Below are 23469 nucleotides of genomic sequence, written 5' to 3' on the forward strand. Positions count from 1 at the left end.
CACAAAATGTGTTTTACTCACACCCAACGATTCACAAACAAACAAATTTTGTTTGCAAATACAAAACATCACAAACTAATGCATTTTGTTCTGCAAATAAAACACGTAGCTATCAAACAAATACAGTACGTTTTACATTGACAAAGAAACGTATTCCTTCAATGACAAAAATATCCTAAAAGTACAAACTAAAATCTTTTAAGTACAAAAAAAATCCTTCAATTAAAAAAAAAAAACCTTCAAGTACAAAACAAAATCCTTCACGTACAAAACAAAATTCTAAACTGTCACGTGACTTTTGGCACAAATGTTTCGCCTTACTGATCCACACGCAAATGCCTTCAGATCCACACACATGCTAGTAAACTGTCATGTATTTCGCACTCCACAACAGCAGGTGGCGCTGTTAGCGACTTGCTTGGCGCCGCCACCGACATGGAAACAGAAGAGAAGAATGGGAAGGGACGTTTTCAACATGATGAGCGGCCAATAGGTGAGTTTGCAGTCATTGCTGGTGAAAAATCAGCCTGAAGGGGTTGTTATTCGCTATAACCGCCTCGCTATACATGATCCCACTTATTACATTGCTACCTACAAAATAATTAATAATTTGACACAAAATATTGATTTGAAAATGAGTTTATTGATTTTAAAAACTATTGTATTGCTCCCGCTAAAGAAAATAGTCCGTTCCGCGTCTGTTTTTCATGGCAAGGGTGTGTTTGGACCTCCAAATCAACCCTGGTCTTCTCCTGCTAGTGTCTCATAGAATATATAGGCTTCATTCATTAGTGATGGTAATAATGGTAATCATGACCATTAGTGATAGAGACCTCAAATATTGACACACGATTAATACAAGATTGCGCTTAAAGAAAATGTAATGATTGATATCATACGGATGCAGAAAATGAGTTTATAATACCCTCAGTATCAGGGGTTTAGCCATTTACCCAAATCTAGGGCCTTGTAGAATCTCAATAGGCATGCAGTACAAACTTTGATTCAGTTATACTAAGAACATGTTTGTTTTCCATCCTGGAAAGTTTGGTGAGGCAATGAATAACACTTTAAGATATTAATGCCCAAACATGGTTCTCTTATAGTGTTTTTGATGCTATAAGAATGACAATCTCAAGGACTGACAAAAATATGAATATTTTTACAGGCCTTGGTTTTGGGACCCAAATATAATATAGAAAAACTCTTCATCTGAGATGTTGCTGCAACCACTTTCCTGGATTCTGACTGATTTGACATGGAATGTGTTTTGCTTTTACTTTACAGACAGACCCGAACACAGTCATCCTTTAGCCGTGTCAACCATCTTTTATTTTTATCACCTTTCACCTTTGGACACACCTCTTCAAAGCACCCATGCATAACAACACATCTCTCCCCTAAAGAGAGAGAAAAAAACAACACATATATATATATATATATATATATATATAAAGAAATGAATTTTTAGAACACTTATACTTTGTTATTGCATAGTGAGTCTCATCGACAGTAACAACAATATTAATATGCGATATAACTTTGAATCACTATTAACTGATTTTACTACCTATTCCTTTTTTACCATAGAAACTAAAGTCCCTTGTACCTCAACACTTCACATAACTTTAATCAGTCTTTCTGGAGGTTTAACGTTTCTTTTTGGTCTTTGTTCCTTCATTGTCTCTGGTACTGTCTCTGCAACCTGTCCATTCTCTGTAACCATCGACTCAGAGGTTACCGCTGTTGTTGTTGGATCCTGCATCTCTGTTTTAGAGCTTTGCTTAGGACATAAATCAATTCTGTTCCGTCGCAGTGTTGTTCCGCCATCTGTCAAAATCTCATAAGACCTTGGAGCCACTTGTTTTTTCAATTTGCCCTCATGAGACTACATACCTGTATTGTGGTTCCTTATTTTGACGGTGTCTCCCGGTTTCAGGGCTGTCAGTGGTTTCGCTTTTCTATCATACAACCTCTTTTGTTTGATTTTTTGTTTCAGCTTAAAATTTTTCACTTGACTAGTGTGTGGAGTGTCCAGAAGATCCTCTCTAATGGGCAAATTTGTTCGAATTCTTCTACCCATGAGCATCTGAGCTGGGGACAACCCGTTCTCCAGTGGTGCACTTCTGTAGATCATGAGACTTCTATGAAAGTCTTCATTACCAGCATGTGCCTTGCGCATGAGTCCTTTCACTATTTTCACGGCATTCTCTGCCAGTCCATTTGATCTGGGGTAATTTGGACTGGATGTATCATGGCGAAAACCCCATTCCTCTGAAAACTTCTTAAATTCACTACTAGAAAACTGAGGTCCGTTGTCTGTAAAGACTACACAGGGGACACCATGGCGAGCAAACGTGGACTTCATGAAGGCAATGACTGCTTTGCTAGCAGTAGACTGCAGTGTGGCCACCTCTGGATAATTAGAGTAGTAGTCTGTTACTACAATGTGACTCTTCCCATCACAGTCAAATAAATCTGCTCCAACCTTGTAGTAAGGCCTACTTGTTACAAGATGTGGAATAAGAGGCTCTGCCTTTCAAAGTTTTCCAGCAGGTTTCTTGTTCATGTGACCACATCCATTTGTTTTTTTGTTCCAGTAGACTACGAAGTGGCGCAGACTGTGCAGAAAGCTGTGGTATTAATTTTGCCAGGTATGTAACCATACCAAGAAAGCATCTAACATCATCTTTGTTCTGTGGTCTCTCCATGTTTTCAATTGCAGTTGTTTTCTTAGGGTCAGGCTTTATGCCCTCCTCCGAGATGACATCTCCTAGAAAGGTTAGTGATTTCATTCCAAATTCACATTTCTCTTTGTTGAGCTTAAGATTGACTTTACGAGTCACTTCAAGTACCTCTCGAAGTCTGGTGTCATGCTCCTCTTTGGTTGCGCCATAGACTATGATGTCGTCCATCATTGTTTCCACACCTTTTATGTGCTCTTAGATCATTCTAATGGTTTTGTGATATACCTCTGGAGCTGAGAGTATGCCATTTGGTAACCTCAGAAACCTGTATCTGCCCTCAGGGGTGTTAAAGGTGCAGAGTCTTGATGACTCCTCATCCAGCTTCATCTGCCAGAATCCTGTAGAAGCGTCCAACTTGCTGAACCATTTTGCCCCTGCAAATTGTGACACGATGCTCCATATTCTTTCCCGAGACCGCATACAGCTCACCCTCAGTCACGGAAGTGTGGGAAGGGCGGTCATCCACGCCCTCGATCTCCACTAAGACTCCCACGATGCACGGTGTTGCCGGCTCACACACCTGGTCAGTCGCGCTCTCGAGGTCCTGCATTGGCTCGGGCTCTGTGGCTGCGGTGGGCTCTGGCTCCGTGTGCCTTGATGGTGGCTGGCTGGTCTCTGGGTCGGGAGTGGGGCTGGAGATATCCTCTTCGGCCGCGCTGATGGTAAATGAAGATCCATTTTTCCCCAGAACCCACTCCACAAAAGCGGTGAAATCCTCTCGGGGACCGTTCGCTGGTAGGCGTGCCTTACTCCGCTCGCTCAGGCCGGTGTAGAAGAAGTTGGAGAGCGAGTGGTCGGGGGAAGTGGGTAAGGCACGCCAGATCGAGAAAGTCCCTGGTATGGTCCTCCAGCGAACGGTCCAGTTGCTCCAGGCATAGGAGACGGACTGCTGGGATGGCCATTCCGGGAGAGGGAGGAAAACAAAAATAAAAAACCAAAAAGAAAGAAAAACGCCACTAAATAAACTATACTGTTGGGTCCGTGATTCAGTTACAAATAGGTGTAGTGCTAAACGAAAGACAAAGATCTAGAGGAGGATCGGGATGAAATGATGAGTTTACTGACGATATAATATAACAAATAACAGCATTGACATTCACATACACATACAAGTCACATTTAATCACGGACGAGGAGGAACTGAACAGAACGGGTATTTGAACACACAGAAGGTAATGAGGGAACTGGAGACAGGTGGGGAATAATCAATTAACCAAAACAAGGAGGAAGGTGACAAAATAAGGGAACAGAAAGTTCATAAATGTAACAGGTTATTTATATTATTTTAGAAAACCTTTCTTTTATTCTTTCTTCTTTTTATTATTTTTATTCTTTGTCTAAAACTTTGTTGGATATTGCATAAATTACATACATTAAGGAGATTACATTAATAAAACTGCATTCCGTCTCTCTTGAAATAAAACTCAATGGTCAATGTGTGGATGAACTGAAATACCATGAGCTTTAATAGGACTACTCTCCATCACATAATTCTGTTGTTAAAAGCCAGGAATGACATGCTAACGATCCATGCTATGGGGTGGAACCGACGGACGCGGGAAGGCCTTCATCTTGCATTATCCAGCAGATACATCAAGGTATGATGCTATGCCTTAAGTTATGAATACAAAGCTTTTCATAATTTTTTCAGTTTTTAAGATTGCAAAGTTAAAAACCTGGTTCATCTTTTATTTTTTACACCAGACTTTAAAAAAGGCTGAGGCTGAGTCTCAGAGACTTGAGGATTTGAGAAGTGAACTAGGGTGTCCTCAGAACACTGTGCTTCAGTGGGTACATGATGTCAGACAGTGGGCTACTGAGGGTACAGTATTTTATGGACAGTCATCTAAGTAGTTTACTATTGCAGTGTGGTAATCATGTGTATATCTGAGAATCTTTGCCATGCATTAGAATTGAGTAAGGACTTGTCATTCTGTTTTGTTTGCTATAAACTTGTGGGCTTGTGAACTCCACTGAGACTGTAAACACTGATTTGAAGTTCTAAATTATCTTAAAATTGGTATTGAAACTCTTTTAAGGTAAAGCCTAAAATACATCATAATCATTTACTTGTATTATTGTTGCTTTAAGATTCGGTAGGTACCAGATGTGATGAACAACATAACCTTCAGAAATCAATTGAACAAATGTTTCTTGGTGTTCATCAAAAAAAGCCAGCCTTTATAATCAGACTGGTATGTTGACAACTCATCTAATATATTTGTTATTTTTATGACTTGCAGATGTATCATCTGGATTTTTGTGGAATTAACAAATTTTCCTTAATTTTAAGGTGTCTTTCTCTTAATTTTACAGATATTAAGCCAATTATGCATTTTAAGTTAATCAGTTTTTTGTTTACATTTAGATATATTATTTCCTAAGTTAGTTCTAAGTATTACTGTTTCATATTAATTTCTGATATCTGCATAAACATTCTTGTGCATTGTGTTTTTTTGTGTTTCGTAATTTTTATAGACAGCAACAAAATTCGACATTTGCATTGAAGGAAAATGTGGGAAGAGAAGAGAAAACTTTTGCAAGCAATCAAGCTCTACAATGAGCAGGTGCCAGATGAGGAGAAGGTGGGCAGCGGACTCTCTGTGGGGGGTGGAGACAGTGGGGCAGACAGTCTAATATGGCCATGGGAAGTGCACAGCAGTGGTGTGTAACCATTTGTCTCTAAGGCTATTTGTGTGTGTGTGTGTGTGTGTGTGTGTGTGTGTGTGTGTGTGTGTGTATGTGTGTGTGCAGAATAATTTTTCAGTTTTTTTCTACAGTTTTTGTACAGAGATGTTTTGAGAGAAAATATTCATATTGTCCTATATCTGTTGATGTTTGGGTCTGCACTTTCAAATAATCGAATTATAAAAATGTATCTATATCTATTTTCATTTTGCAATTTACCTTCCTGACTGCTACACTAAGGATTTACTCACTTATTCTTTATTAGGACAAGTCATTTTGACCACGAGATCTTCATCAGGCCTACATTACTTGTGAGATGGCTGAAGTATTTAAAGCTCTTAATCAGTTGAGTAGGAGTTCTTGAAATAAAGAACAAGGGAGATAATCTTTAGTGTGTGGGTGTCTTTCTAACGTTTTATACCTTAATAAGCCAACTTTTTAAATTTTTGCACCCGACACCAGGTTTTGGGAGGTACATACACTACTTCTGTTTTGCCTGCTGTTTAGAATGTACAGGTCAGATTTGTATTGTAGAGATTTTATTTATGTGATTTCAGAATCCAGCAACATCCTCACCAAGAAGAAGAGATTGATGCGTACATGTCAAAAGTGCGGCTTGAAGAGGAAAGAATCATTGTGATGAGGGAGATGAGACAGCACTGCACCTACCTTAGAAAGCTGGCTGGGAACATCAGGACAATGACATCAGAAATGTCTTCTGGCAGAAACAGTGGTAAGAAATTACTGTGAAATTACTTGCTGTGTGAAGCTTTTGGGGATACTGGGTTCGTACCCAACCACTGTTATATATCCTTTTTATGAACGTAATAATTTGATTAATGTGTATTTTTTATTTACATTTTTCTTGGTCAGAATTTGACAAAAAGAGAAAAAAAGGTGGCCAAAAAAGTAAAACAAATAAAAATTAAAGCTGCAAGCAGCGATGAACGGGCCCTCACACCCGGGCTCACCGGCAGCGAGTGGCTGTAGTAATTAGGTGAACGTTGAGAAATATGCGTTTAAACTCATAAATATAAGTAGAATATATCAATGTTTATTCCATATATGTGCCAATCTTCCTGTTGCCAGCAGGTGGCACTATCATTATAATGGAATATTGGCCTTCAGATGTGTTCAGGGCTGCACTGTTATCGAACATGTGAAGTTTGGGGAAGATCAAACATTTTATGCCTGAGTTACAAAAACTTCTCTTGCTGTGGCGAGACATCAAATTTTGTAATTTTTGCCATGGACACGCTCTTTAACAAAAACTCAAGATTGACACAATTTAACATTACACAGGCCTTTAGATTAGACTGACCAAAAAAATACATTAATGTCAAAAAATCTCTAGGAGTAGTTTGTCTCAGCGTAAAATATGTCACTTCCGGTTGCCAGCAGGTGGCGCTAGGACTATAATTGAATATGGGCATGTAGATCTGTTAAGGGCAGAAGTCTTATCTAACATGCGAAGTTTGGGGCAGATTGGATATTGTATGCAACAGCAACTTACAGCAACTTAACTTTTCATGGCGAAACATCTAAATTTGTCAGGCCGCCATGGACACTCCCTTTAACGAAATCTCAAGATCTTCCCAATTTAACTTCGCAAAGGCCTTTAGATTTAACTGACCAAGTTTGATGTTGATCTGAATAAATCTCTAGGAGGAGTTCGTTTAAGTACAACCCCTGAAAATGCCAAAAACAACACCAATTTTGCAGAGAACATTCTAAATAACTGACTTCCTGTTTGGATTCGGATTTCGTACCAAGAGACTTTTTCGTAGATATTGGTGTGTTACATGTGTGTACCGATTTTTGTACATGTACGTGAAAGATAGCTCGAGGCGCACTCCGTTGAAAGTGTATATGCACTCAGTTGAAAGTGTATAGATGGCGCTATCGAGCCATTTTGCCACACCCAATGGAATATTGGCCTTCAGATCTGTTCAGGCCAGGACCCTTATCACACATGTGAAGTTTGGGCAAGATCGGACATTATATGCCTGAGTTATAACATCTTTTATTCCCATGGCGACACATCAAACTTCGTCATGGCGCCATGGACACGCCTTTTAATGAAAACTCAAGATCTTCACAACTAAACATCACACAGGTCTTTAGATTAGACTGACCACAAAAATAACATTGATGTCATAAAATTTCTAGGAGTAGTTTGTCGCAGCGTAAAATATTTCACTTCCTGTTGCCAATAGGTGACGCTATGACTATAACTGAATATGGGCATGTAGATCTGTTAAGGGCAGAAGTCTTATCTAACATGTGAAGTTTGGGGCAGATTGGACATTGTATGTCTGAGTTACAGCAACTTCCTTTTTCATGGCGTAACATCGAAATTTGCCAGGCCGCCATGGACACGCCCTTTTAACGAAACCTCAAGATCTTCGCAATTTAACATCGCAAAGGCCTTTAGATTTAACTGACCAAGTTTGGTGTTGATCTGAGTAAATCTCTAGGAGGAGTTCGTTAAAGTACAACCCCTGAAAATGGCAAAAACAACGCCAATTTTGCAGAGAAAATTCTAAATAACCGACTTCCTGTTGGGATTCGGATTTCATACCAAGAGACTTTTTTGTAGGTATTGGTGTGTTACATGTGTGTACCAATTTTTGTACATGTACGTGAAACGGAGCTCGAGGCGCGCTATGTTGAAAGTGTATAGGTGGCGCTATCGAGCCATTTTGCCACACCCGATGGAATATTGGCCTACAGATGTGTTCAGGCCAGGACTCTTATCACACATGTGAAGTTTGGGGAAGATCGGACATTTTATGCCTGAGTTATAACATCTTTTATTCCAATGTCGAGACATCGAACTTCGTCACGGCGCCATGGACACGCCTTTTAACGAAAACTCAAGATCTTTACAACTTAACATCGCACAGGCCTTTAGATTAGACTGACCGCAAAAAAAAACATTGATGTCATAAAATTTCTAGGAGTAGCTAGTCGCAGTGTAAAATATGTCACTTCCTGTTGCCAATAGGTGGCGCTATGACTATAACTGAATATGGGCATGTCAATCTGTTCAGGTTCGGAGTCTCATCAAACATATGAAGTTTGGGGCACATTGGACATTGTATGTCTGAGTTATAGCAACTTCATTTTTCATGGCGAATCATCGAAATTCGCCAGGCTGCCACGGACACGCCCTTCAACGAAAACTCAAGATCTTCGCAATTTAACATCGCAAAGGCCTTTAGATTAGGCATAACAAATTTGGTGTTGATTTGAAGAAATCTCTAGGAGGAGTTCGTTAAAATACAACACATGGAAATGACCAAAATTACACAAAATTTGCTCATAATATTAAAAATAACCGACTTCCTGTTGGGTTTAGAATTTTGCTCCAAGAGTCTTTTTTGTAGGTATTGGTGTGTTACATATGTGTGCCAATTTTCGTGCATGTACGTGAAACATAGCTGGAAGGCTGTTGATTTTCTTAGTATAGGTGGCGCTGTCGAGCCATTTTGCCACACCCTCTTCTGAATCCTATATCAGACGAAAATTTTCACCAGGTTTGACGCGTGTGCAAAGTTTCATGACTTTTTGAGCATGTTTAAGCCGTCAAAAATGCGATTCATTCGGGAGAAGAAAAAAAAGAAGAAGAATAATTAAAGCTGCAAGCAGCGATGAACGGGCCCTCGCACCCGGGCTCACCGGCAGCGAGTGGCTTTAGTAAATAGGTGAACGGTGAGAAATATGCATTTAAACTCATAAATATAAGTAGAATATATCAATGTTTATTCCATATATGTTCCAATCTTCCTGTTGCCAGCAGGTGGCGCTATCATTATAATGGAATATTGGCCTTCAGATGTGTTCAGGGCTGCACTCTTATCGAACATGTGAAGTTTGGGGAAGATCAAACATTTTATGCCTGAGTTACAACAACTTCTCTTGCTGTGGCGAGACATCAAATTTTGTCCTTTTTGCCATGGACACGCTCTTTAACAAAAACTCAAGATTGCCACAATTTAACATTACACAGGCCTTTAGATTAGACTGACCACAAAAATACATTAATGTCAAAAAATCTCTAGGAGTAGTTTGTCTCAGCGTAAAATATGTCACTTCCTGTTGCCAGCAGGTGGCGCTATGACTATAATTGAATATGGGCATGTAGATCTGTTAAGGGCAGAAGTCTTATCTAACATGCAAAGTTTGGGGCAGATTGGACATTGTATGTCTGAGTTACAGCAACTTCCTTTTTCATGGCGAAACATCAAAATTTGTCAGGCCGCCATGGACACTCCTTTTAACGAAATCTCAAGATCTTCCCAATTTAACATCGCAAAGGCCTTTAGATTTAACTGACCAAGTTTGATGCTGATCTGAATAAATCTCTAGGAGGAGTTCGTTAAAGTACAACCCCTGAAAATGCCAAAAACAACACCAATTTTGCAGAGAACATTCTAAATAACTGACTTCCTGTTTGGATTCGGATTTCGTACCAAGAGACTTTTTCGTAGATATTGGTGTGTTACATGTGTGTACCGATTTTTGTACATGTACGTGAAACATAGCTTGAGGCGCACTCCGTTGAAAGTGTACAGGTGGCGCTATGGAGCCATTTTGCCACACCCGATGGAATATTGGCCTACAGATGTGTTCAGGCCAGGACTCTTATCACACATGTGAAGTTTGGGGAAGATCGGACATTTTATGCCTGAGTTATAACATATTTTATTCCCTTGGCGAGACATCGAACTTCGTCATGGCGCCATGGACACGCCTTTTAACGAAAACTCAAGATCTTCACAATTTAACATCGCACAGGCCTTTAGATTAGACTGACCACAAAAAAGACATTGATGTCATAAAATTTCTAGGAGTAGTTAGTCGCAGTGTAAAATATGTCATATGCGTTTAAACTCATAAATATAAGTAGAATATATCAATGTTTATTCCATATATGTGCAAATCTTCCTGTTGCCAGCAGGTGGCGCTATCACTATAATGGAATATTGGCCTTCAGATGTGTTCAGGGCTGCACTCTTATCGAACATGTGAAGTTTGGGGAAGATCAAACATTTTATGCCCGAGTTACAACAACTTCTCTTGCTGTGGCGAGACATCAAATTTTGTCATTTTTGCCATGGAAACGCTCTTTAACAAAAACTCAAGATTGCCACAATTTAACAGTACACAGGCCTTTAGATTAGACTGACCACAAAAATACATTAATGTCAAAAAATCTCTAGGAGTAGTTTGTCTCAGCGTAAAATATGTCACTTCCTGTTGCCAGCAGGTGGCGCTATGACTATAATTGAATATGGGCATGTAGATCTATTAAGGGCAGAAGTCTTATCTAACATTCAAAGTTTGGGGCAGATTGGACATTGTATGTCTGAGTTACAGCAACTTCCTTTTTCATGGCGAAACATCGGAATTTGTCAGGCCGCCATGGACACTCCCTTTAACGAAACCTCAAGATCTTCCCAATTTACCTTCGCAAAGGCCTTTAGATTTAACTGACCAAGTTTGATGTTGATCTGAATAAATCTCTAGGAGAAGTTCGTTAAAGTACAACCCCTGAAAATGCCAAAAACAACACCAATTTTGCAGAGAAAATTCTAAATAACTGACTTCCTGTTTGGATTCGGATTTCGTACCAAGAGACTTTTTCGTAGATATTGGTGTGTTACATGTGTGTGCCGATTTTTGTACATGTACGTGAAACATAGCTTGAGGCGCACTCCGTTAAAAGTGTATAGGTGGCGCTGTCGAGCCATTTTGCCACACCCACTTCTGAAACCCATATCAGACGTAAATTTTCGCCAGTTCTGAGGTGTGTGCAAAGTTTCATGACTCTTCGAGCATGTTTAGGCTCTCAAAAATGCGATTCATCTTAGAGAAGAAGAATAATAATAATAATTAAAGCTGCAAGCAGCGATGAACGGGCCCTCGCACCCGGGCTCACCGCCATTGTGTGGCTTTAGATAAAAGGTGAACGGTGAGAAATATTCATTTCAAATCTTAAATAAAAAGTGAAATATGTCAAAGTCATTTATATGTGTCAATTTTGCTGTTGCCAATAGGTGGCGCTATCATTATAATGGAATATTGGCCTTCAGATGTGTTCAGGCCAGGAGTCTTATCGAACATGTGCAGTTTGGGAAATATCGAACATTTTATGCCTGAGTTACAACAACTTCTCTTCCTATGGCGAGACATCAAATTTTGTCACAGCGCCATAGACACACCCTTTAACAAAATCTAAAGACCTCCACAATTTACCATTGCAAAGACCTTTAGATTAGACTGACCTAAATAAAATTTTGATGTCATAAAATTTCTTGGAGTAGTTCTTTGCAGTGTAAAACATGACACTTCCTGTTGCCAGCAGGTGGCGCTATGACTATGACTAAATATAGGCATGTAGATCTGTTAAGGGCAGCATTCTTATCTAACATGTGAAGTTTGAGGCAGATTGGACATTGTATGTCTGAGTTACAGCAACTTCCTTTTTCATGGCGAAACATCGAAATTTGTCAGGCCGCCATGGTCACGCCCTTTAACGAAACCTCAAGATCTTCGCAATTTAACATCGCAAAGGGCTTAAGATTACACTGACCAAGTTTGCTGTTGATCTGAATAAATCTCTAGGAGGAGTTCGTTAAAGTAAAACCCCTGAAAATGGCAAAAACAACACCAATTTTGCAGGGAACATTCTAAATAACCGACTTCCTGTTGGGATTCGGATTTCGTACCAAGAGACTTTTTTGTAGCTATTGGTGTCTTACATATGTCTACCAATTTTTGTACATGTATGTGAAACATAGCTTGAGGCGCACTCCGTTGAAAGTGTATATGCACTTAGTTGAAAGTGTATAGGTGGCGATATCGAGCCATTTTGACACACCCAATGGAATATTGGCCTTCAGATCTGTTCAGGCCAGGACCCTTATCACACATGTGAAGTTTGGGCAAGATCGGACATTTTATGCCTGAGTTATAACATCTTTTATTCCCATGGCGACACATCGAAATTCTTCACGGCACCATGGATACGCCTTTTAACGAAAACTCAAGATCTTCACAACTAAACATCACACAGGTCTTTAGATTAGACTGACCACAAAAATAACATTGATGTCATAAAATCTCTAGGAGTAGTTTGTCTCAGCGTAAAATATGTCACTTCCTGTTGCCAATAGGTGGCACTATGACGATAACAGATTATTGGCATGTAGATCTGTTCAGGTCAATAGTCTTATCCAACATGTGAAGTTTGGGGCAGATTGAACATTTTATGCCTGAGTTACAACAACTTCTCTTGCTGTGGCGAGACATCAAATTTTGTCATGGCGCCATGGACACGCCCTTTAACAAAAACTAAAGATCTCCACAATTTAACATTGCACAGGCCTTTAGATTAGACTGACCACAAAAAATACATTAATGTCAAAAGATTTCTAGGAGTGGTATGTCACAGCGTAAAACATGTCACTTCCTGTTGCCAGCAGGTGGCGCTATGACTATAACTGAATATGGGCATGTAGATCTGTTAAGGGCAGAAGTCTTATCTAGTATGTGAAGTTTGGGGCAGATTGGACATTGTATGTCTGAGTTACAGCAACTTTCTTTTTCATGGCGAAACATCGAAATTTGTCAGGCCGCCATGGACACGCCCTTTAACGAAACCTCAAGTCCTTCGCAATTTAACATCGCAAAGGCCTTTAGATTTAACTGACTAAGTTTGGTGTTGATCTGAATAAATCTCTAGGAGGAGTTCGTTAAAGTACAACCCCTGAAAATAGCAAAAACAACACCAATTTTGCAGGGAAAATTCAAAATAACCGACTTCCTGTTTGGATTCGGATTTCGTACCAAGAGACTTTTTCGTAGATATTGGTGTGTTACATGTGTGTACCAATTTTTGTACATGTACGTGAAACATAGCTTGAGGCGCACTCCGTTGAAAGTGTATATGCACTCAGTTGAAAGTGTATAGGTGGCGCTATCGAGCCATTTTGCCACACCCAATGGAATATTGGCCTTCAGATCTGTTCAGGCCAGGACCCTTATCACACATGTGAAGTTTGGGCAAGATCGGACATTTTATGCCTGAGTTATAACATCTTTTATTCCCATGGCAACACATCGAACTTCGTCACGGCGCCATGGACACGCCTTTTAACGAAAACTCAAGATCTTCACAACTAAACATCACACAGGTCTTTAGATTAGACTGACCACAAAAATAACATTGATGTCATAAAATTTCTATGAGTAGTTTGTCGCAGTGTAAAATATTTCACTTCCTGTTGCCAATGGGTGGCGCTATGACTATAACTGAATATTGGCATGTAGATCTGTTCAGGTCAATAGTCTTATCCAACATGTGAAGTTTGGGGCAGATTGGACATTGTATGTCTGAGTTACAGCAACTTCCTTTTTCATGGCGAAACATCGAAATTTGTCAGGCCGCCATGGACACGCCCTTTAACGAAACCTCAATTCCTTCTCAATTTAACATCGCAAATGGCTTTAGATTACACTGACCAAGTTTGGTGTTCATCTGAATAAATCTCTAGGAGGAGTTCGTTAAAGTACAACCCCTACAAATGGCAAAAACAACACCAATTTTGCAGGGAAAATTCAAAATATCCGACTTCCTGTTGGGATTAGGATATCGTACCAAGAGAGGCCCTGTCCCAAATGGCACACTCCGGACTTGTGGACTTCCTCAGAGTCCACACTTCGGTGACGTCATGTAGTGCAGACCTATAGGGCCCTTAGCGCGAGTCCGCGAGGGTGCATTGAGAGGTAATTTGGGACAGACTCGATCGTCACGCCGGAAACAGGAAGAAGGTCTGGTAGATGCGTTCCTCATGCCCGTGAAAGACTTATCCCTCTCCATACGGAGCTGAATAAACTTAAAGGTCATCTCATCAGTCCCTTTATTAGAAAAATATCACAAATATCATTAAACAAATTACAGTCTTTAGCATAGAGCACAGGATTAATTTTAATTTCCCAAATAATATGTCCATGTGAAATACACAGCCTGCTTTTACAGTTCTATAATTGTAAATGCCACCTGGGCATTAGAATAGATGTCATGGTTATTAAAATGATAAATACATTTGTACATAATAATACATAATGTTAAATTTTAACACAAAATTAAAATGAGTTTAAGAAAAATGTATAGGTTTCAATATTCATATGACTCATAAAGCCATGACATTCGGTTCTATTTATGTAATGAATCATAATGCGATCGTATTATTTAACGCGCTATTATTATGTTTGAGATATCAACTGGTCGATAATGTTTGTATAACTGTAAGTAACAACTGGTAAAATGTACGCCTATGTCATAAAAAACATTGATACTTTTAAACTTAAATATTCTCTTCTAAGCCATGTTTACAGTCCGTGAGCGAAATACCCTCCCATCTGTTGTCTGATTGGTCTTTCGCAAGGATTCCTGGGTAGTTGAAGTGCGTGGAGCCTGCTTCTATGCGGGCTTCGCGGAAGATCGCTTCAAGGGTACAAAGGGGGCGCTGCTGAGCACACTTCGGAGCGTTAAAATGCTGAATGGGACGGCCTACGGACTCGTAGACTCGGCGAGCACGCACATTTCAAGTCCACGAGACCGAAAGTCCAAATGAAGTGCGCGATTTGGGACAGGGCCAGACTTTTTTGTAGGTATTGGTGTGTTACATGTGTGTACCGATTTTTGTACATGTACGTGAAACGGAGCTCGAGGCGCGCTATGTTGAAAGTGTATAGGTGGCGCTATCGAGCCATTTTGCCACACCCGATGGAATATTGGCCTACAGATGTGTTCAGGCCAGGACTCTTATCACACATGTGAAGTTTGGGGAAGATCGGACATGTTATGCCTGAGTTATAACATCTTTTATTCCCATGGCGAGACTTTGAATTTTGTCACGGCGCCATGGACACGCCCCTTAACGAAAACTCAAGATCTTCACAATTTAACATTGCACAGGCCTTTAGATTAGACTGACCATAAAAAAGACATTGATGTCAAAAAATTTCTAGGAGTAGTCTGTCGAAGTGTAAAATATGTCACTTCCTGTTGCCTATAGGTGGCGCTATGACTATAACTGAATATGGGCATGTAAATATGTTCAGGTCAGGAGTCTTATTAAACATGTGAAGTTTTGGGCACATTGGACATTGTATGTCTGAGTTATAGCCACTTCATTTTTCATGGCGAATCATCGAAATTCGCCAGGCCGCCACGGGCACGCCCTTTAACGAAAACTCAAAATCTTCGCAATTTAACATCGCAAAGGCCTTTAGATTAGGCATACCAACTTTGGTGTCGATCTGAATGAATCTCTAGGAGGAGTTCGTTAAAATACAATGCATGGAAATGACAAAAATGACACAAAATTTGCTCATACAATTAAAAATAACCGACTTCCTGTTGGGTTTCGGGACTTTTTTGTAGGTATTGGAGAGATACATGTGTATACCGATTTTCATACATGTACGTGAAACGTAGCTCGAGGCGCACACCGTTGAACGTGTATAGGTGGCGCTGTCGAGCCATTTTGCCACACCCACTTCTGAAACCCATATCAGACGTACATTTTCGCCAGTTCTGAGGTGTGTGGAAAGTTTCATGACTTTTCGAGCATGTTTAGGGTCTCAAAAATGCGATTCATTCTGGAGAATAATAATAATAATAATAATAATAATAAACGGAGCAATTCCAAGAGGGTCCTCGCACCATCTGTGCTCGGGCCCTAATTAAAGCTGCAAGCAGCGATGAACGGGCCCTCGCACCCGGGCTCACCGCCAGCAAGTGGCTTTAGTAAATAGGTGAACGTTGAGAAATATGCATTTAAACTCATAAATATAAGTGGAATATATCAATGTTTATTCCATATATGTGCCAATCTTTCTGTTGCCAGCAGGTGGCGCTATCATTATAATGGAATATTGGCCTTCAGATGTGTTCAGGCCAGGACTCTTATCGAACATGCGGAGTCTGGGGAAGATTGAACATTTTATGCCTGAGTTACAACAACTTCTCTTGCTGTGGCAAAACATCAAATTTTGTCATGGCGCCATGGACACGCCCTTTAACAATAACTGAAGATCTCCACAATTTAACATTGCACAGGGCTTTAGATTAGACTGACCACAAAAAATACATTAATGCCAAAAGATTTCTAGGAGTAGTTTGTCGCAGCGTAAAACATGTCACTTCTTGTTGCCAGCAGGTGGCGCTATGACTATAACTGAATATGGGCATGTAGATCTGTTAAGGGCAGAAGTCTTATCTAACATGTGAAGTTTGGGGCAGATTGGACATTGTATGTCTGAGTTACAGCAACTTCCTTTTTCATGGCGAAACATCGAAATTTGTCAGGCCGCCATGGACACGCCCTTTAACGAAACCTCAAGATCTTCGCAATTTAACATCGCAAAGGCCTTTAGATTTAACTCACCAAGTTTGGTGTTGATCTGAATAAATCTCTAGGAGGAGTTCGTTAAAGTACAACCCCTGAAAATGGCAAAAACAACGCCAATTTTGCAGAAAAAATTCTAAATTACCGACTTCCTGTTGGGATTCGGATTTCGTACCAAGAGACTTTTTTGTAGGTATTGGTGTGTTACATGTGTGTTCCGATTTTTGTACATGTACGTGAAACGGAGCTCGAGGCGCGCTATGTTGAAAGTGTATAGGTGGCGCTATCGAGCCATTTTGCCACACCCGATGGAATATTGGCCTACAGATGTGTTCAGGCCAGGACTCTTATCACACATCTGAAGTTTGGGGAAGATCGAACATTTTATGCCTGAGTTATAACATCTTTTATTCCCATAGCGAGACATCGAACTTCGTCACGGCGCCATGGACACGCCTTTTAACGAAAACTCAAGATCTTCACAACTTAACATCGCTCAGGCCTTTAGATTAGACTGACCACAAAAAATACATTGATGTCATAAAATTTCTAGGAGTAGTTAGTCGCAGTGTAAAATATGTCACTTCCTGTTGCCAATAGGTGGCGCTATGACTATAACTGAATATGGGCATGTCAATCTGTTCAGTGCCAGAGTCTTATCAACCATGTGACGTTTGGGGCAGATTGGACATTGTATGTCTGAGTTATAGCAACTTCATTTTTCATGGCGAATCATCGAAATTCACCAGGCCGCCACTGACACGCCCTTCGATGAAAACTCAAAATCTTCGCAATTTAACATCGCAAAGGCCTTTAGATTAGGCAGACCAAATTTGGTGTTGATCTGAATAAATATCTAGGAGGATTTCGTTAAAATACAACTCATGGAAATGGCAAAAATTACACAAAATTTGCTCATAATATTAAAAATAACCGACTTCCTGTTGGGTTTAGAATTTTGCTCCAAGAGACTTTTTTGTAGGTATTTGAGAGTTACATGTGTGTACCGATTTTCATACACGTACGTGAAACATAGCTCGAGGCGCACACCGTTGAACGTGTATAGGTGGCGCTGTCGAGCCATTTTGCCACACCCACTTCTGAATCCCATATCAGATGTCAATTTTCGCCGGTTCTGAGGTGTGTGCAAAGTTTCATGACTTTTTGAGTATGTTTAGGCCCTCAAAAATGCGATTAAGTTTGGAGAAGAATAATAATAATAATGATAATAATAATAATAATTAAAGCTGCAAGCAGCGATAAACGGGCCCTCGCACCCGGGCTCACCGCCAGCGAGAGGCTTTAGTAAATTGGCGAACGGCGAAATATATGTATTTAAAGTCGTAAATATAAGTGGAATATGTAAAAATCATTTATATGTGCCAGTCTTCCTGTTGCCAGCAGGTGGCGCTATCATTATAACGGAATATTGGCCTTTAGATGTGTTCAGGCCAGGACTCTTATTACAAATGTGAAGTTTGGGAAGATTGGACATTTTATGCCTGAGTTACAACAACTTCTCTTCCTGTGGCGAGACATCAAATTTTGTCATGGTGCCAAGGACACTCCCTTTAACGAAATCTCAAGATCTTCCCAAATTAACATCGCAAAGGCCTTTAGATTTAACTGACCAAGTTTGATGCTGATCTGAATAAATCTCTAGGAGGAGTTCGTTAAAGTACAACCCCTGAAAATGCCAAAAACAACACCAATTTTGCAGAGAACATTCTAAATAACTGACTTCCTGTTCGGATTCGGATTTCGTACCAAGATACTTTTTCGTAGATATTGGTGTGTTACATGTGTGTACCAATTTTTGTACATGTACGTGAAACATAGCTCGAGGTGCACTCCGTTAAAAGTGTATAGGTGGCGCTATCGAGCCATTTTGCCACACCCAATGGAATATTGGCCTTCAGATCTGTTCAGGCCAGGACCCTTATCACACATGTGAAGTTTCGGCAAGATCGGACATTTTATGCCTGAGTTATAACATCTTTTATTCCCATGGCGACACATCAAACTTCGTCACGGCGCCATGGACACGCCTTTTAACGAAAACTCAAGATCTTCACAACTAAACATCACACAGGTCTTTAGATTAGACTGAAACCAAAAATAACATTGATGTCATAAAATTTCTAGGAGTAGTTTGTTGCAGTGTAAAATATTTCACTTCCTGTTGCCAATAGGTAACGCTATGACTATAACTGAATATTGGCATGTAGATCTGTTCAGGTCAAGAGTCTTATCCAACATGTGAAGTTTGGGGCAGATTGGACATTGTATGTCTGAGTTTCAGCAACTTCCCTTTTCATGGCGAAACATCGAAATTTTTTAGGCCACCATGGACACGCCCTTTAACGAAACCTCAAGTCCTTCGCAATTTAACATCGCAAATGGCTTTAGATTACACTGACCAAGTTTGGTGTTCATCTGAATAAATCTCTAGGAGGAGTTCGTTAAAGTACAACCCCTGAAAATGGCAAAAACAACACCAATTTTGCAGGGAAAATTCAAAATAACCAACTTCCTGTTGGGATTAGGATTTCGTACCAGGAGACTTTTTTGTAGGTATTGGTGTGTTACATGTGTGTACCAATTTTTGTACATGTACGTGAAACATAGCTCGAGGTGCACTCCGTTAAAAGTGTATAGGTGGCGCTATCGAGCAATTTTGCCACACCCGATGGAATATTGGCCTTCAGATCTGTTCAGGCCAGGACTTTTATCACACATGTGAAGTTTGGGGAAGATCGGACATTTTATGCCTGAGTTATAACATCTTTTATTCCCATGGCGAGACTTTGAATTTTGTCACGGCGCCATGGACACGCCCCTTAACGAAAACTCAAGATCTTCACAATTTAACATTGCACAGGCCTTTAGATTAGACTGACCATAAAAAAGACATTGATGTCAAAAAATTTCTAGGAGTAGTCTGTCGAAGTGTAAAATATGTCACTTCCTGTTGCCTATAGGTGGCGCTCTGACTATAACTGAATATGGGCATGTAAATATGTTCAGGTCAGGAGTCTTATTAAACATGTGAAGTTTTGGGCACATTGGACATTGTATGTCTGAGTTATAGCAACTTCATTTTTCATGGCGAATCATCGAAACTCTAAATCTTCGCAATTTAACATCGCAAAGGCCTTTAGATTAGGCATACCAAATTTGGTGTTGATCTGAATAAGTTTCTAGGAGGAGTTCGTTAAAATACAACGCATGGAAATGGCAAAAATGACACAAAATTTGCTCATAATATTAAAAATAACCGACTTCCTGTTGGGTTTAGAATTTTGCTCTAAGAGACTTTTTTGTAGGTATTGGAGAGTTACATGTGTGTACCGATTTTCATACATGTACGTGAAACATAGCTCGAGGCGCACACCGTTGAACATGTATAGGTGGCGCTGTCGAGCCATTTTGCCACACCCACTTCTGAAACCCATATCAGATGTACATTTTCGCCGGTTCTGAGGTGTTTGCAAAGTTTCATGACTTTTTGAGTATGTTTAGGCCCTCAAAAATGCGATTCATTCTGGAGAATAATAATAATAATAATAATAATAATAATAATAATAATTAAAGCTGCAAGCAGCGATGAACGGGCCCTCGCACCCGGGCTCACCACCAGCATGTTGATTTAGTAAAAAGATGAACGGTGAGAAATATGCATTTCATGTCATAAACATAATTGCAATATGTCAAAGTCATTAATATGTGCCAATCTTCATATTGCCAGCAGGTGGCGCTATCATTATAATGGAATATTGGCCTTCAGATGTGTTCAGGCCAGGACTCTTATCAATCATGTGAAGTTTGGGGAAGATTGAACATTTTATGCCTGAGTTACAACAACTTCTCTTGCTGTGACGAGACATCAAATTTTGTCTCAGCGCCATGGACACGCCCTTAAACAAAAATTCAAGATCTCCACAATTTAACATTGCAAAACATTAGATTAGACTGACCAAAATAAAATGTTAATGTCATTAAATTTCTAGGAGTAGTTTGTTACAACGTAAAACATGTCACTTCCTGTTGCCAGCAGGTGGCGCTATGGCTATAACTGAATATTGGCATGTAGATCTGTTCAGGTCAAGAGTCTTATCCAACATGTGAAGTTTGGGGCAGATTGGACATTGTATGTCTGAGTTACAGCAACTTCCTTTTTCATGGCGAAACATTGAAATTTGTCAGGCCGCCATGGACACGCCCTTTAACGAAACCTCAAGTCCTTCGCAATTTAACATCGCAAAGGCCTTTAGATTAGGCATACCAACTTTGGTGTTGATCTGAAAGAATCTCTAGGAGGAGTTCGTTAAAATAAAACGCATGGAAATGACAAAAATGACACAAAATTTGCTCATAAAATTAAAAATAACCGACTTTCTGTTGGGTTTCGGATTTCGTACCAAGAGACTTTTTTGTAGGTATTGGTGTGTTACATGTGTGTACCGATTTTTGTACATGTACGTGAAACGGAGCTCGAGGCGCGCTATGTTGAAAGTGTATAGGTGGCGCTATCGAGCCATTTTGCCACACCCGATGGAATATTGGCCTACAGATGTGTTCAGGCCAGGACTCTTATCACACATGTGAAGTTTGGGGAAGATCAGACATTTTATGCCTGAGTTATAACATCTTTTATTCCCATGGCGAGACATCGAACTTCATCACGGCGCCATGGACACGCCTTTTAACGAAAACTCAAGATCTTCACAACTTAACATCGCAAAGGCCTTTAGATTAGGCATACCAAAGTTGGTGTTGATTTGAAGAAATCTCTAGGAGGAGGTCGTTAAAATACAACACATGGAAATGACCAAAATTACAAAAAATTTGCTCATAATATTAAAAATAACCGACTTCCTGTTGGGTTTAGAATTTTGCTCCAAGAGTCTTTTTTGTAGGTATTGGTGTGTTACATATGTGTGCCAATTTTGGTGCATGTACGTGAAACACAGCTGGAAGGCTGTTGATTTTCATAGTATAGGTGGCGCTGTCGAGCCATTTTGCCACACCCTCTTCTGAATCCTATATCAGACGAAAATTTTCACCAGGTTTGACGCGTGCGCAAAGTTTCATGACTTTTTGAGCACGTTTAAGCCCTCAAAAATGCGATTCATTCGGGAGAAGAAGAATAATAATAATAATAATAATAATAATAATAATAATTAAAGCTGCAAGCAACGATGAACGGGCTCTCGCACCCGGGCTCACCGGCAGCGAGTGGCTTTAGTAAATAGGTGAACGGTGAGAAATATGCATTTAAACTCATAAATATAAGTGGAATATATCAATGTTTATTCCATATATATGCCAATCTTCCTGTTGCCAGCAGGTGGCGCTATCATTATAATGGAATATTGGCCTTCAGATGTGTTCAGGCCAGGACTCTTATCAAACATGCGGAGTCTGGGGAAGATTGAACATTTAATGCCTGAGTTACAACTACTTCTCTTGCTGTGGCGAGACATCAAATTTTGTCATGGCGCCATGGACACGCCCTTTAACAAAAACTGAAGATCTCCACAATTTAACATTGCACAGGTCTTTAGATTAGACTGACCACAAAAAGTACATTAATGTCAAAAGATTTCTAGGAGTAGTTTGTCGCAGCGTAAAACATGTCACTTCCTGTTGCCAGCAGGTAGCGCTATGACTATAACTGAATATGGGCATGAAGATCTGTTAAGGGCAGAAGTCTTATCTAACATGTGAAGTTTGGGGCAGATTGGACATTGTATGTCTGAGTTACAGCAACTTCCTTTTTCATGGCGAAACATCGAAATTTGTCAGGCCGCCATGGACACGCCCTTTAACGAAACCTCAAGATCTTCGCAATTTAACATCGCAAAAGCCTTTAGATTTAACTGACCAAGTTTGGTGTTGATCTGAATAAATCTCTAGGAGGAGTTCGTTAAAGTACAACCCCTGAAAATGGCAAAAACAACGCCAATTTTGCAGAGAAAATTCTAAATAACCGACTTCCTGTTGGGACTCTGATTTCGTACCAAGAGACTTTTTTGTAGGTATTGGTGTGTTACATGTGTGTACCGATTTTTGTACATGTACGTGAAACGGAGCTTGAGGCGCGCTATGTTGAAAGTGTATAGGTGGCGCTATCGAGCCATTTTGCCACACCCGATGGAATATTGGCCTTCAGATGTGTTCAGGCCAGGACTCTCATCACACATGTGAAGTTTGGGGAAGATCGGACATTTTATGCCTGAGTTATAACATCTTTTATTCCCATGGCGAGACATCGAACTTCGTCACGGCGCCATGGACACGCCTTTTAACGAAAACTCAAGATCTTCACAACTTAACATCGCACAGGCCTTTAGATTAGACTGACCACAAAAAAGACATTGATGTCATAAAATTTCTAGGAGTAGTTAGTCGCAGTGTAAAATATGTCACTTCCTGTTGCCAATAGGTGGCGCTATGACTATATCTGAATATGGGCATGTCAATCTGTTCAGGTTCGGAGTCTCATCAAACATGTGAAGTTTGGGGCAGCTTGGAAATTGTATGTCTGAGTTATAGCAACTTCATTTTTCATGGCGAATCATCAAAATTCGCCAGGCCGCCACGGACAC

At 40.1% G+C, this 23469-nt stretch overlaps 1 protein-coding gene, 1 long non-coding RNA gene and 1 pseudogene across 2 annotated transcripts in view; 2 read left to right on the forward strand and 1 right to left on the reverse strand.

The window, feature by feature from the left end:
* LOC132125468 (uncharacterized) overlaps positions 1-23469 on the reverse strand; it is a 1183551-nt gene that overhangs the window by 908007 nt on the left and 252075 nt on the right. The window lies entirely within an intron of this gene.
* Positions 1-23469, forward strand: part of LOC132125471 (immunoglobulin kappa variable 3-15-like) — a 444765-nt pseudogene that overhangs the window by 373685 nt on the left and 47611 nt on the right.
* Positions 4450-5329, forward strand: LOC132125262 (uncharacterized). The gene is made up of 3 exons (XR_009426880.1): positions 4450-4569; positions 4839-4942; positions 5226-5329. It is a non-coding gene; the product is annotated as an uncharacterized LOC132125262 (long non-coding RNA).

The sequence above is a fragment of the Carassius carassius genome, chromosome 43 (assembly GCF_963082965.1).
Source record: "Carassius carassius chromosome 43, fCarCar2.1, whole genome shotgun sequence".
NCBI lineage: Eukaryota > Metazoa > Chordata > Actinopteri > Cypriniformes > Cyprinidae > Carassius > Carassius carassius.